Genomic DNA, 16635 nt, shown 5'->3' on the forward strand with positions numbered 1-16635 from the left:
GCTGCCTATTTTATTGCCTGGATGTAAAATACATTAGATTTGGGTAGATTTGCATTAGTGTTGATGCATTTATCGTGTGTCTGCTCAGTCTGCACTCAGAATGACAAGGAGAATAAATGCTACAAGAATATATTTTACAGGCTTTTCTACCAACCTAAAACTTCACTTGTCAAGAGGCTAGAATGGAGAATTAATGTATTAGTGCAGGCATTTATTATTGTTGTCATTCTGACAGCTGGCATATTGGGAGTCTTGAAAAATTTATGTTGTATTAAATTCATCAACCATCTAGAACAAAACAACACACTTGATTGGCACCCTATCCTTGACTTTAAACACTGAAACCCTCCAACTAGCACAATATCGCTGCAATATCTACCATCTTAAAGTCATACCACAGTAATGCCTCATGTCTTCTTCAATGCACCTTGCAACCTACAATCTCTATCATCTAGAACAGCATTGGCAGCAGCTACACAAGAATACTACCACCTACACGTTTCCCTCCATACCTGGTTCAATTGGACCAAAATCCCCATTCTGTCAGAGATGTTGGATAAAAAATCTGGAATGCCCTTCATGCTAGTGGCATGGGACTCCTTCGTTTTACAGCCTTTAGTAGTTTATGAAGGTGACTCACCACCACATTCCCTCAGGACAAATGATGGCCATACCCAAGGATGAATGAAAAATGTTCTAAGGAGCAAATAAAACTAATTTAGAAGTGTTGTGTATTTAATGTTTAAGTGATGTTTGAGCGATTATATATATCACTGATTCTTCAGAATTTGGATAAAACAGATTTTAATTTTGAAAAGAAAAAATTTTAAATGTTAAGAAATCTAAACATAAGTTTATAGAACAAGGTCTCAGCAATCAAGCAATATTTCAGTGCAACCTCCTGATTTTGTAATTTTTTCATAAAATATGTTTTTCCTGTCATTACTTAGTTTGTCAACACAGTCATACACATTAAAAAACTCATTATTCCTATTTATTTAGTCTTATTCCTATTTACTTAGCCTTATATAGATTTAGAGCTTTTAAATCATTGTGTCTACACCATAGGTACACATACATGCTGCTAAATGTTGAATATTCACTTTTGTTCATTTTTTATACTATTTCACATGTACTCCTTTAAAAACTCTTACATCATGCAACTTTTATCATTAGCATTAAATATACAAAATAACAAATTTGGATATAAAAACACATTTTTAATTTTAAAGAGACAATTACTTTAACAAATCAACTGTTTCGGAGGAACAGGTTGTAAGCATATTAATTTAAAACAAAGTAAGTTCCATCTGACGGTGGTGGCAGTGGCCTAATTCCAACAAACAATTCCAACTTTTTCACCACTCAAGTCAATGCTTCCTCGCCTAACAACTCTACTTAACAATTTGGTACAACAAATAACAAGTTGTCATGTACATTTTATCCTTCTGTAAATATTAACAACAGTAAACAGCAAAATAAAAACTACAGTACAACTGCAAATGTTTAAGCATGAACATCAGAAAACACACCAGGAACTAAAAAAAAATTCCATCCATTTCTGGGCTTGAAAATCTTCGAAAACGTTCAGTCAGCCTTATCAGGAAGTAGACGATGAATATGCTCCTCCTCTATGAAGTCCATGACTTCAGACAGGTGGTAGATCTCCCTCGTCCTGCTTGCACAACCCGGTGATGATGGCTCCATCAGTTTGACCAGAATATCTTCAACTGGCATGAAGCACATATCCTTTCCACCTGGCTTCGGATGGAAGTGCGTGTTGGGCCCATGAGGGTGGAAAAACTCCACTTGAACACCTTGATGAGCATCTACAGTGACTGCCTTTGCTAACCACCAATTTTGGTCATAAATGACTGCAAGCCAATCCCCACAATTAATGACACCAGCAGATATATCTTTCGTAGTCCCGTCAGGACCACTCTGGGGTTCCTGCCCCATTTTCTCCATCAGCATTGCCAAAGGCCCTCCGTTCTTTCCCGTTGTGGTAGAGCCATCATTCTCCTCAGCCTGTACCCTGGCATGTGTACTTTCAGTCAACTGAAATGTTGTTGGGCTGAAACACTGGCACATCTGTGGCTCACTGCAGAAACATGACAATGATCTGCAATGGATGCTGTTTCCGTAAGGTACAACGTGATGGATTTTTCTTGTTGCTGATACAGGTTTTAGTGGTTGAGAAAGGAGTGCATCATATGTCTGCATGTCACTTTCAGCAATATGATAGAGCTGAGTACTGCAAAGTCTTCTCATGGAAGATCTTGCCATCCACAATGTCATTCCCCCGTAGTACAAGGCTGTCTGCAGTCCTTTTCCCCAATGCCATCTGGAGCTCCCTTCCCATGTGAAGTGGCGAAGTTCCAGGTTGTTCTCTGGAAACTCAGTGTTGGAGGGACATTGCAGAGGAGAGAAAAGTTATTTTTCTTTTTGTACTGCTTGCTGGGGCCATCTGACCAAAATTGAATGGTATCAACTTTTGGAAATTTTAAATGAATATCTCTGAGGACTGGTTCCATGTGAGTCCAAATGGCAGAAGCATCCTGTCGCTTGGATTCTGATATTGTACAAAATCCTGCTTTCTCTTCTTTTGTGTAGTACATGCCAGTGCACAGATTGAGCTGTGGGAGGTTCTAACCAAAATGGCATGACTGTACCTCAGAACTATATTTGCATTTCCATGTCTCAGAAAAGTCCACATGCACAACTACAGTGCTTTCATTGCAGTTCTGTATCATGCTCCTGTATTCCCTGGCCTGGTTCTGAACCAAGCACACATATGTTGTTGTTTCACTCTTTAGTTTGTCTTCATACAGTTTGATGAGCTCTGCCAGTGTGCCATTGTGCTTCACAAGTCTTGTATTGTAGTGAATTCCATCTGCTGTTTGGTCCTGAACTCATTCCTATTGCTGCCACTCAACATCGGTCTACTCTTGCTGTGGGGTGGCAAGTGTGTGCTTGTGGAGACACCGGGTGCAGGAGTGCAGAAGACATGCCTCGCTTGTCTGAGAACAACACACAAGTTCAAAACTACCCTCCAATTTGCTAGACTTAACAATACCATATGCTCTTAGGACATCAAACATCAGCTTTGCATTTTCATGGTATTGGCATTGGCATGTCTTTCGATCTGATGGTTTTGGTGCTGTGACATAGAATGGACATAAAGCACAGAAGGATGAATAACTGAGTTTTACAGTTGGTTCCTTTTTGATGAACTCCCTGTGGAGGTTGAATATTGTGTCAGTCAGAATCATTCTGTGATGCTTTATTTTCTTCTGTATTATCATGTCCTGTTTGTCAGTCATTATTCGTGCAGCATTATGGTAGAAATCTTGAACCATCGGGGTTATTGTTTGAACGTAAGTGGGTTTTTTGTCAGTAGTCCCTCTCTTTCGCAGTGTGTTGTATGACAGCCCGGACTGCTTTGCCTGGTGTACTAAGGGATATTTCTTTAGAACCTCGCCTGACAGAGTCAAGTTCTTTGATTTTTGTGCAGACTTTCAGGGCGACTGTAAATTATTTTTGTTTTGATTAAATTCTTGAATGAGACAGTTGTGGAAGAGCAGGGTTTTCTTGATTGAGGGGGTTTTGAGTTTGTTTCCCCATAGCATCTGCTCTGTTTCTTTTCTTGGTGATTCTTGCATTTTATTTCTAGTTTGCTCTCGTCGCCAACGCTTTTTCAGTTTGTTCCTATCTTTTATTATCTCTTGAAGTTTATTTTTCAAAGCTTTCATCTCTCTCAAGTATCTTGCTCTTGTTTTCTTTCTTTCCCTTTCCCCTGCTATAGACTGCCTACTGCGAGCTGGCTCCTGTATAGTCTGATCCAATGGACTATCTGGGGGAGTTTCTGGGCGTTCTGGGCCTTTTCTCTTAGCCTCTGTTGACTCTTGCTGTCTACATTTCCATGCCTTTCTCTTACTCCTCTTTTCCCTTTCATTCACATCACTGATAGTTTTTATCTTCCCATCCTCTACTCTCTTCTTCCATCTTTGCTTTTCCTTTCTCAGGTATTCCTCCTTTAACTCTGGCTCACTATATATTTTCTCTCTCCACTTTTTTTGGTATTCCCTGTTTCATCTCCTTCACTCCTCCACTGATAGCTGCTGCCTAGCCATAACTTCCTAAAATACATAAAAGGAAGGTCAGAATTTAATGGAATTACTATGAAATTGTGCAAAATTACTATGAATTTAATTATGCAAACACGAGGAATTCTGCAGATGCTGGAAATTCAAGCAACACACATCAAAGTTGCTGGTGAACGCAGCAGGCCAGGCAGCATCTCTAGGAAGAGGTACAGTCGACAGTTCGGGCCAAGACCCTTCGTCAGGACTAACTGAAAGAAGAGCTAGTAAGAGATATGAAAATGGGAGGGGGAGGGGGAGGGGGAGGATCCGAAATGATAGGAGAAGACAGGAGAGGGAGGGATGGAGCCGAGAGCTGGACAGTTGATTGGCAAAAGGGATACGAGAGGATCATGGGACAGGAGGCCCAGGGAGAAGGAAAAGGGGGAGGGGGGGGAAACCCAGAGGATGGGCAAGGGGTATAGTGAGAGGGACAGAGGGAGAAAAAGAATGTGTGTATATCAATAAATAACAGATGGGGTATGAGGGGGAGGTGGGGCATTAGCAAATAATTATGTTTAATTTGGTGACATTTTATAAAATGATTATGAAATGGTGCAACTAAATTCATTTATGGTTTTAGTCATTGGGGATACATATAGCAAGGAAATATTGTAGGTCTGTGTGTGGAAGAAACAAAGGGGAAATTATGTATATTATAAATAAAGAGGTTAATGAAACATTACAAGCCATATTACTATTTATTGTAATCATAAATTATATTCAAGACTCCACTATGTGTCACCACTGTCGGACAGGAAACCTGACAGTGTTGATATCTGAGGGTGGTGACAAAACACACTTTTCTACATGACATGTGTGAGTGGTATACAGGAGCCATCTTGTTTTCCCTCTGTTGCTGGCTGCCTCTGGCCTCTACTTAAAATGCATAAATTTACATCATAACTTAAAATAATTCTTTCTATACAAAAAAGACAGTGTTGACACATCATGGTTGTGACAGTAGCAGCATCAATAAATATGTAAAACTCATTGAAAAAATAGGGAACTTACAGGAGCTTGTTTGACTTTGTTGCCTTGAGCAGATGTGGAGGGTGGAAAGGGGGTCCTCAGGAATATAGTTGACCATGTGGTTGCCTGATTTTACTGCTTTTTTTAAAATATCTGATGGTGTTGACAAAAAGTTGGGATACATTTTGAGCAACCACAAAATAACAGTAAATATTGTTGAAACTGCTTTTAGTTTTAAAGAGGTTTTTCACTCTGCTCTTTTATCTGGCATATATATTATACATTTTAAATGATTTGTTCACACTTTTTTATCAATTTGAAATGATAATCTCTTGTCTGAGAACAACTGATTTTGTGGGTACTGGGCTATCATATAATCATATAATTTATAAAATTAAAAACAAACATGTGAAAAATGTTGCATTTGTGCAAAAGACCCTCAGATGATCAACCCTGATTATTTTAAGTAAGAAAATGTTATTCATTTTCAATGGAATTAGCACTTTTCTTAGTGGGACATGTTTTCACCGGTCTCAAGAATCAGTGATATACATATATATAGTTTGATTAAATATTCCTTTTTTTAAATAATTCATTATGGTTTGTACACAAAAATACACCATTATGCTACCACGTGAAATATGCATGTCTCACTTAAAGTAAACTCAAACTACACCCGTATTTTCGGACTTCCATGTTTCCTTGAATTAATTTAATGTTTTGAAGTTACAAAACATAACATTGGCAATGAGGTGTTTTTAAAATGAGTGCAAGACGGCTACCAACCTGTTAAAGTGGAGCGAGACATAAAAACTATAAAAAAGGTGCAAGGAACAGTCGAATTTAAAAGAAACAGCCCAGCACTTGGAGAGCCAGGCTTCAGAAGAAGAGACATGATTGAGCTTTTTTTAAAAAGGCCATAAACGGAAGAAGTCAGGGACTAAAGAGTGAGTACTGGGTGATTATAATCATTTAAAAAATCAGAAATGGCTGGCTACATCAGAAAAATTGATGAGTTTGATTACACAACAGGTAATTGGCTCATGTATGCTGAACTATTGGAACAGTTTTTTGAAGCAAATGAAATAACCAAAGAGAAGTGAGTGCCAATTTTGCTAAGTGCATTAGGTTTAAAGGCATACAATTTGCTTTGAAGTTTGACTGCTCCAACCAAACCATTAGAAATCATCTTTGCAGTTATTGTAAAAGTGATGCAGAAACACTTAGAAATAAAGCCATTGCTGATTGCAGAACACTTTAGGCTTCATAAGCAGAATCAAAAGGATGTGGAGTCCATTTCAGCATATGTGGCTGAACTGAAAAGATTGTCTGAGCGTTGTCAGTTTGGTAACGGGCTTAATGATACACTGAGAGATTGTTTAGCTTGTGGAATCTTAAAAGAAAGTATTCAAAAATGGCACCTAACTGAAGCACAGCTTACTTTCAAAAAGAACAGTAGAAAATCGCTGTTTCAATGGAAACCACAGACAGAGAGGCAATTAAGTGGCAGTCAGGAATGAAAGTGAGCATGAATAAAGTTGCAATGTCTAAACAGAAACCACCCTGTGGAACATATTGTGTTACTGTGTGGCAGGGGCTAACATATATGAAAAAAATCAGATTTAAAGGTGAAACTTGCAGAAAATGCAACAAAGTAAGTCATATATGAAGAGCATGTCAGGCAGACAAAAATAAATGGACTGCATAAAGAAAAGAAAAAGATAGAAAGTCAAGATTCAGTTTTAAAAAGAGAACTAATCTGCACGCTGTTGATGAAAAATCGGATCGTGATGAGCATGACACAGGACTGCGTACTCTAACTATACAACTTTGGGATGTGGGAGGAAGCCAGAACACCCAGGTGAAACCCATGAGGTTACAGGGAGGACATACAAACTCTTTACTGACTGCAGCAGGAATTATACCCTCAATCTTACGGCTGGTGCTGTAAAGCATTGCACTAACTGCTACGTAATCAGAAAGTTGGAAAAGCAACAATTAGTATTTAATAAAGATGATCACAAAAATGTAATAAAAACCCATCAGTATCCAGAGGAGGAAAATTGCAATCCTTATCTGGTCTGGCACATGTCTGACCTGAAACCTACCCAATCTGGTCGACTTTTTAATGCCCTGTGAAATGACTCACTCAGCTGTACAATCACCATTACATTAATTCTGAGCTCAGATAAAATCAGATACTCCACCTGGCATTGAACTGGGCACCAAACTCAGACAGGAAAAAAAATATTCCCTATCCAATCAACATTGCAATAACTTCAAAAACTCCGGGGCTTGGTACTTAAGTTGGAAGAACTGTCTCATAGAGTGGTTAAGCAACAGCCTGATGTAATTGTTCTCAAGGAATCACATCTAATAATATGCCAGACTCCTCCATCACAATATCTAAAAGTGACTTTCTCTTTTGCAGAACAGATCCTCTGGAGGTGGCAGCATTGGTGGAAGGGATCGCTTGGGATCCTCAACATAGACCCCAGGCCCCAAGATACAATGTGCATCAGGCAAATCTGGGCCTCGCCCTATCACAGATATTCTTTATAGCCTATCCACCTCTCCACATCTTAAAAATAATATGTTTTCTCACGTTTCTGATTATAATTAAAGGTCTTTGACATGAAAGATTAACTCTGTTTCTCTTTCCACAGATGCTGCCTAAACTGCTGACTGATTTTAGTGTTCATTTTTTCCTCGAGTTTTTTTACATTTAGCCTTCATGTCATGGTGTGCTAGTGTAAGCTGCAAGAGTTTTCCAGCACTAGGAAAGGAGAATTTGGGGTAGAAGAAGCCAAAGAAATTAGGTATTTTTCAATCTTTTAATTTTCAGTTTGTGCTAGAAGAAGGAAGATTGTTCCTCTGGGCTCCAAAGGATAAACTTGGTGTGTTCCTGTCATCATCTTGTCTCACTGCCCAATTCCAAGTCCTCAGTAGAGCAGTGGGGACCAATCCAACTATCATCTTATGTGATTTTGTTTTCAATTGCTTCCTGATCAGAGTAGCTGTGCCTTGGGCATCAGGGGTTTAATAAGACCCGCAATTTGAAATAACTTGGAACCCATTTTCAGATAAATTTCATGGTTTCTAATACATTCCATATTTATTCAGTGAAGAATTGGTTCAAAGTTTAACTGGCTGCATGTCGGATTCATTGCATAGGTGACTCCCCTCATAGGGAGGGTTGGTTTTTAGGAAACAGTATATATTGTGACTTTCTGTAACGTACTCACATATGTGCCAAGAAGTTTAAGTTGATAAGAAATAAATAAACATCCCTTTTCTCATCTTTCAGGAGGTGAGTTCCAAGTGAAAGTGGATGCTCATCTTCAGCTTGAACTACAAGTTGCAGTAGGAAAACAGGAACAAGCAGGTTTAGCTTGCATATCCTCTATTATTTTACTGTGATGGTGTACTTAAGTGATACAAAAATATATAAATTATACAGTGATTCAGTGAGAAGGCGTACTGTGGAATCACAATTTACCGTAAGCATTGATATATTTATAGTAGAACAGTTGAGATTTCCTGTCTGACTTCAAACATGAGCATTGCAGATACAATTTTTCAGGACAATCTTGTTAGAACAAGGAAAAGATCTTTTGCAGCAGGCTGCTGTAGACTAAATTGAATGGAGTGTTCTATATATACACATTCTTCTTAACACATCTAAAATTAACCATCTGATCGAGCTTCAGTGGAACACAGCCATGTAACTGACTTTGTAATAAAGGATAATCATTGAATTAAAGTGTTTATTCTACCTTACTAACAGCTAATCACTACGTTCTTCTGCTAATACTTAATTCTATAGTCTATAGTTGGAAATATTTAAAACATTTAAAATATGTAAATAATCTGGAAGACATATTGGGCCAGACTTTGTGGTTGTAGCAATCGGCTTGCTTCCTCTTTGAAAACATCACACTTACCTTAAATGTATTCCCTGCCAGTGTGCAAAGCATCAAATGAAGATCTCTTGAAAAGAGCATACTGGATGAATGGCTGCAACAGAGCTGATAGAAACATAGAAACATATAAAACCTAAAGCACAGTACAGGCCCTTCGGCCCACAATGCTATGCCAAACATATACAGACTTTAGAAATTACGGTTACACATAGCCCTCTATTTTTCTAAGCTCCATGTACCAATCCAGAAGCCTCCTAAAAAACTCTATTGTATCCACCTCCACCACCGTCACCGGCAGTCTATTCCACGTACTCACCACTCTCAGCATAAAAAACTTCCCCCTGATGTCTCCTCTGTACCTACTTCCAAGCACCTTAAAACTGCGCCCTCTCATGTTAACCATTTCAACCCTGAGAAAAAGCCTCTGACTATTCACACGATCAATGCCTCTCATCATCTTATACACCTCTACCAACTGCGTAAGTTCCCTCACGTAAAACTGTGTGACTAAGCCATCCCTCCTGGTTTAGTGGACTAACAAAGCTGTCAAGACAATGATTTTAAATATTCCTATCTTTCAGGAACATTCAAAAATATTAAAATCTATTTAAAACTTTCCAATTCCTGAAAAAATAGTGGAATAATTAGCAATTTAGAAAAATTAAACAGCTTCCTCCCACAGGCAGTCAGACTGCTAAATAGCTGCTCCACCTGACTCTGCTTTGGACACTTTTAACTTGCACTGAACAGTTATAACTGATTTTAACTGACATGTGGCTGTTGTGTTTTACTATTTATTGTTATGTTTATTATTTAGTGTTGCGTTTGTTATGTTATGATTGCTCTGCCCCTGAGAAACACTGTCTCATTCTGCCCTGCGGAGCTGATGTATGGTTAGAATGACAATAAAGTTTTTTGAATCTTGAATCTTGAATCTTACAGGCTAAATAATCTTACGTGTAAATTAAGAGTAGTGTGTTTCACATTTCAGTACTATTGTAAATATATTGTTTGATTAATCATTCACTGCTTGTTCACATAATTCATTATAGGTTATATATAAGAAGTACATGAATGGCATATATCATTATGCCACTATCATGTGAGCGCCTCACTGAAGACAAACTGAGTACACACATTCCCAGCTCTTGTGTTTTACTTTGATTAGTTTCTAGGATTACAAAGCATAATGGTGGCAATGAGGAAGTTGTAAAATGAACCCGAGATGACTATCTAGCTGCTGAAGTGCAACATGTTTTTATTCAAAAGGGAGAGATTGTCCAGACTGTCAGGAAGGGCAGGCAGATGATAGGGCAAAATTGTAACCAGCAGGGTGAGTATCAGTGCATTATTATTATTATGATTATGAGGACACACAGTCCCCTTTTATTGTCATTTAGTAATGCACGCATTAAGAAATGATACAATGTTTTTCCAGAATGATATCACGAAAACATGTGACAAACCAACTTAAAAACTAACAAAAACCACATAATTATAAAATATAGTTACAACAGTGCAAAGCAATACCGTAATTTGCTAAGAACAGACTATGGTACAGTAAAAGTTTCAAAGTCTCTCGAAAGTCCCATCATCTCACGCAGACAGTAAACCTCCAGCGCTGCCAACTTGCCAATGCAGCATCCTGGAAGCATCCGATCACAGTCCAACTCCGAGTCTGTCCAAAAAACTCCGAGCCTCCGACCACCTCTTCGACACTGAGCACCGAACACCATCTCTGCCGAGCGCTTCGACCCCAGCCCCGCAACAGGTGATAGGCAAAGCTGAGGATTTGGGGCCTTCGTCTCCGGAGATTCTCGATTGCACAGTAGCAGCGGCAGTGAAGCGGGCATTTCAGAAGTTACTCCAGATGTTCCTCTGCGCTTCTCACGGCTGTCTCCATCAAATCCAGATTGTGCATGGCTCCCTAGTTACACATAATCGATATTCATTCGGAACAGCCGCGTGCACTGCGTCGCGCCGTCATCTTCTCCTCCTTCTTTTAGGGAAGCAAAATCAAAATAGGGTAGAAAATACAGCACTCAACGTGTTAGATTTCATTGCACAGAGTATAAGAAATAAGGTGGATGATCTTGTTGCACTATTACAAATTGTCAGGTATGAAGTTGTGACCATCACTGAATCGTGGCTGAAGGATGGTTGTAGTTGGGAGCAAAATGTCCAAGGTTACACGTTATATCGGAGGGATAGGAAGGTAGGCAGAAGGGGCATCAGTGGAAAGATGTGACATAGGATCGGAAGATGGTGGATCCTTGTGGGTTGAGTTAAGAAACTGCAAAGGTAAAAGGACTCTGAAGGCAGTTTTTACAGGCCTCCCAACAGTAGCTGGGATGTGGGCCACAGATTACAACAGGAAATAGAAAAGGCATGTCAGAAGGGCAATGTTATGATAGTCATGGGAGATTTTAACATGCGGGTCGATTGAGAAAATCAGGTTGGTAATGGATCCAAGAGAGTGAGTCTGTTGAATGCGTATGAGATGGCTTTTTAAAGCAGTTTGTCGTTGAGCTTACTAGGGATCAGCTATACTGGACTGGGTGTTACGTAATGAACTGGAAGCAGCTAGGGAGCTGAAGGTAAAAGAGCCCTTAGGAGCCAGCGACCTAATATGATTGAAGAGCAAGAATACAAACTTGAAATTTGATAGGGAGAAAGTAAAGACTGATGTAGCAGTATATCAGTGGAGTAAAGGAAATTACAATGGTATGAGAGCAGATTTGGCCAAAGTAAATCGGAAGGAGCTGTTGGCAGGGATGTCAGCAAAGCAGCAATGGCGTGAGTTTCTGGGAAAAATGAGGAAGGTACAGGACAGATGTATTCCAAAAATGAAGAAATACTCAAATGTAAAAAATAAAAGAAAGCTGGGTGTGGATATAGGAATGCTAGAAAATGAGGCCGGAGAAATAATAATGGGGGACTGGAGATGACAGATCAACTAAGTGAGTATTTTGCATCAGTCTTCACCGCAGAAGGCACCAGCAGTGTGCCAGATGTTGTCATGTGTGAAGGAAGAGAAGTGGGTGCAGTTACTATTATAAGGGAGAAGGTGCTCAAAAAACTGAAAGACCTAAGGGTACATAAGTCATCCGGGCCAGATGAACTGCACCCTAGGGTTCTGAAAGTGGAAGCATTAGAGATTGTGGAGGCATTAGCAATGATCTTCCAAAAATCATTGGACGCTGACATGTTGCCAGAGGACTGGAAAATTGCAAATGTTACTCCACTCTTTAAGAAAAGGGGAAGGCAGTAGAAAGGAATTTATAGACCAGTTAATTTGACCTCAGTGGGTGGGAAGATGTTAGAGTCAATTGTTCAGGATGAGATTATGGAGTACTTGGTGACACAGGACAAGATAGTACAAAGTCAGCATGATTTCCTCAAGGGAATATCTTGCCTGACGAACCTGCTGGAATTCTTTGAGGACATTACAAGTAGGATAGATAAAGGGGATGCAGTGGATGTTGTATATTTGGGCTTTCAGAAGGCCTTTGACCAGGTACCACACATGAGGCTGCTTACCAAAGTAAGAGTCCATGGTATTACAGGAAAGTTACTGGCATGGCTAGAGCAATGGCTGATTGGTAATAGGCAGCAAATGGGAATCAAAGGATCCTTTTCTGGTTGCCTGCCAGTAACTCGTGGCTTTCCACAGGAGTCGGTGTTGAGACCATTTTTTTTATGCTGTATATCAATGATTTCAATGATGGAATTGATGGCTTTTTGCCAAGTTTGCATGATACGAACATTGGTGGAGTGGCAGGTAGTGTTAAGGAAACAGGTAGGCTGCAGAAGAACTTAGACAGATTAGGCGAATGGGTTAGAAAATGGCAAATGAAATACAATGCTGGAAAGTGCATGGTCATGCATTCTGGTAGTAGAAATAAATGTGCAGACTATTTTCTAAATGGGGAGAAAATCCAAAAATCTGAGATGCAAAAGGACTTGGGAATCCTTGTGTAGAACACCCTAAAGGTTAAGCTGCAGGTTGAATCAGTGGTAAGGAAGACAAATGCAATGTTAGCATTCATTTCAAGAGGTCTTGAATATAAGAGCAAGGATGTGATGCTGAAGCTTTACAAGGCCTCACCTTGAGTATCGTGAACAGTTTTGGGCCCCTCATCTAGGAAAAAATGTGCTGGCATTGGAGAAGGTCCAGAGGCAGTTCACAAGGATGATTCTGGGAATGAAAGGGTTATCCTATGAGGAACGTTTGATGGCTCTGGGTCTGTACTTGCTGGAATTTCTAAATTCCAGCAAGTACAGACCCAGAGGGGGGGATCTCATTGAACCCTTTCAAATGTTGAAAGGCCTCAAAAGAGTAGATGTGGAAAGGATGTTTCCCATGGTGGGATAGTCTAGGACAAGATGGAACAGCCTCAGAATAGAGAGGCGCCCATTTAAATCAGCAATGCCTCGAAATTTCTTTAGACAGACTGTGGTGAATTTGTGGAATTTATTACCACGGGCAGCTGTGGAAGGTAGGTTGTTGGGTTTATTTAAGGCAATGTTATGTAACCGGCAACAATGAATATCAATCGAGACAGGTTATATAAAAACAACCAAACATTTATTAAACACGGATAAATGATAAGGTAAAAAAAAACAAACGAAAACTTTAACCGGAAGTTAACCGATATGCAACCGTTCAACAAATCGACACTCGGCACTGGTTCTTAAAGCATTAAATGCGAAAATAGTTCTTAAAGCGATAAAGTCAAATATAGTTCTTAAAGCGATAAATTCAAAAGTCCAACAGATTTATACGTTCAATTGGGAGAGACTTCTCTGGAGAAGGATTTCTTCACAGACACGACTTTCCTGCTGGTTCTGTTCACAGGATTCACGATGCCGAAAATAAACAGTTTAAAATAACTGACCTTAAATTGTTTTAGAGAGAGAGCAAAACTTTGCATGAACTTCTTGCTCTTTTTGGCAAGAGTTATCCTCGATACAGGTGGCTACTCCTCCAACGAAGACTCAATAAGGTCGATCCTTTATTAAACTGCCAAAAAATGCCGACTTCTCTCAATCCTTCGATCCTGCACTTTGATAAATTCTTCACTCTCCCTTCTACTGTTGGAATGGGGTAAATCAACACATCTAGCAAAAATTTCCAGTCCAATAATATGGTATCTTGCAACAGAACGCAATACTCCGTTTTAAAGATGAAACTGCGTCACAAAAACAAACACACAACAGAAACGGAGACACAGCACATTCTACCTGGAAATCTACAAACTAAAACCCAACTGCGTCATCCGGGGTCGACCCTTATATACCCATGGTGCACGTGTCATCACGTGACCTCACATCGATGGGAAAATCACATCAGGTGACCCTCAAAAGACCATTACATCATTCTCACAAAAAAAAACACAGATCTCCTTGAGCATGAAACAGCAGAGATGAATAGATTCTTGATTTGACACAGCATCAAAGGTTACAGAGAGAAGGCTGGGGAATCGGATTGAGGAGGGGATAAAAGGACCAGCCATGACTGAATGGCAGAGCAGACTTGATAGGCCAAATGGCATAAATCTACTCCTATGTCTTAAGGTCTTATAGTCTTATGTTTCAGTTTTTTTTAAAAAATGCTGCACATGTTTCTTTGGAAGGGGAAATATACATGCGAGTTTAAAAAAAAGGCAGAAAATGGACAAAATTCAAGGGTTCATGAACAGTACTGGGTGATAATGAAATTGAATTTGTGAAAAGCAGAAATGGCTGGATACATCGGAAAGATAAACACGTTCGATTGCACAACAGATAACTGGATGATGTATACTGAGCAAATAGAGCAATATTTTGAAGAAAATAAAATAGCCAATGAGAAACCAGTGCCAGTTTTGAATAGGTGGAAAAGCATGCAGTTTGTTTAGTTTTGTCTGCTCCAACCAAACCATCCAAAATGACCTTTACTAATATTTTGAATATAATGCAGAAGCATTTAGAACCAAAACCACTGTTAGATTTCATAAGTGGAATCAAAATGAAGGGAAGTCCATTACTACTTATATGGCTGACTTGAAGAAGTTATCTGAGCATTGTCTGTTCAGTGATGGGATTAATGATGCACTGAGAGATCTTTTAGTTTGTGGAATCTTACAAGAAAGCATTCAAAAAAGTCTCCTAACAGAAGCACAACTCACATTTAAAAGAGCAATTGACATCTCTGCATCAGCAGCTAGAGACACAAGTGATTTGCAGTCTGGAATGAAAGTGAGTGAGAACAAAATTGCTGTATCTAGATAGAGACCTGCCTGGCCCAACAAATTGTGTTACCATTGTGGTAGTGTCTCACATACACCAGACCAATGCAGGTTCAAAGGCAAAACTTGCAGAAAATACAACAAAGTAGGACACATACAAAGAACATGTTGCAAAGAAAAGTATAAATGGACTCCACAGAGAAGAAAAATAATAGTAACAGCAAGAGAAAGAAGAGTAATCCGGTAAATGTGAATGACATGGAGAGGGAGAATGAGGTACATTTGGTGGTGGACAGGGAATGCAGCAGTGGGCTACAGGCTGACACTGAGCCCAAGCAGAAAGGTCAGAGCTGGCAGGGGCAACAGGACTCACAGCTCGATAACTTGCCTACCTCCACTATCACTTGCAATGCGGACAAGGGGGTGTTCATGGATGCCATGTACCAGGATGACTTTGAGACAGTCAGGGTCTATGACAAGAATGTAATGTTTAACTTTACCAACCACATTGCTGCAACAGAGGCCATAGCTGGGTTTAATGGGAAGAAAATTAAGCTGTACATTGCTCAGATCCAGATCAAAGTTTTCAGTAAAGGTATCCCACACCCGGCTCCACCCCATCCAGTTCCTCATTTCCACACCAGCATCTCCACATGTTGGATAGAAGCAAGGAGATGATGCCATTCCTGGAATAACCTACGACCATGTAATTTCCAGGCTGGGACCAGGGCAGAAATATGAATTGCATGCGGGTGCTGATACAACGCACAGTGTTGTTGTTCATGTCTGCGGAAGTGACCCAGAACTGGAAGAGAAAGAGGGGAAGAACAAACCCAAACCAAAAATCATCAAACGATATGTCCAGACTATACTGCCAGTCATTTGAAGTGAAATTGTACTTATCCACTTCTTTCCAATAGGATTTCTCATACAGTCAATGACCACACTGATTGCACTACTACTAATGAGGGTACTGGACTGCAGTATAACTTGTGGAAAAGACAAAATTCCAAAATCCATAACTGTGCATGTGCTGATAGGCAGAAATAATGTGGCATAGTTGTTTGGTATCAATGATTTAGTGTTATTTTCTGCTGTAACTGTGTACTTTAAACTGCAAAGGTATTAAATGGGGACAGCTAGATCAGTTGAATAAGCAGCAGCAGTAATGGCACACATTACAATGTAGAGCAAGTGGTTCACAATGATTTTTTGTTGTTGCTTATCTTATCATGGTGTCTCCCATCTTCTTGCTGATATACTTTATTTGCATATTGTTGAAAAATTATAGTTATTTATGGTGTTTAGAGTAGCCAGAAGTGTTCCCAATAGCCTCAAGCAATGCCCACTGTTAATGTATTGAGAAGG

General features: G+C 39.6%; 1 pseudogene; it reads left to right on the forward strand.

Moving 5' to 3' along the window:
* The first annotated feature begins 15453 nt into the window (after nucleotides 1–15453).
* On the forward strand, nucleotides 15454–16158 carry LOC134354532 (calcipressin-1-like; annotated as a pseudogene).
* The last annotated feature ends 477 nt before the right edge of the window (nucleotides 16159–16635 follow it).

Source organism: Mobula hypostoma, chromosome 12 (genome assembly GCF_963921235.1).
Source record: "Mobula hypostoma chromosome 12, sMobHyp1.1, whole genome shotgun sequence".
NCBI lineage: Eukaryota > Metazoa > Chordata > Chondrichthyes > Myliobatiformes > Myliobatidae > Mobula > Mobula hypostoma.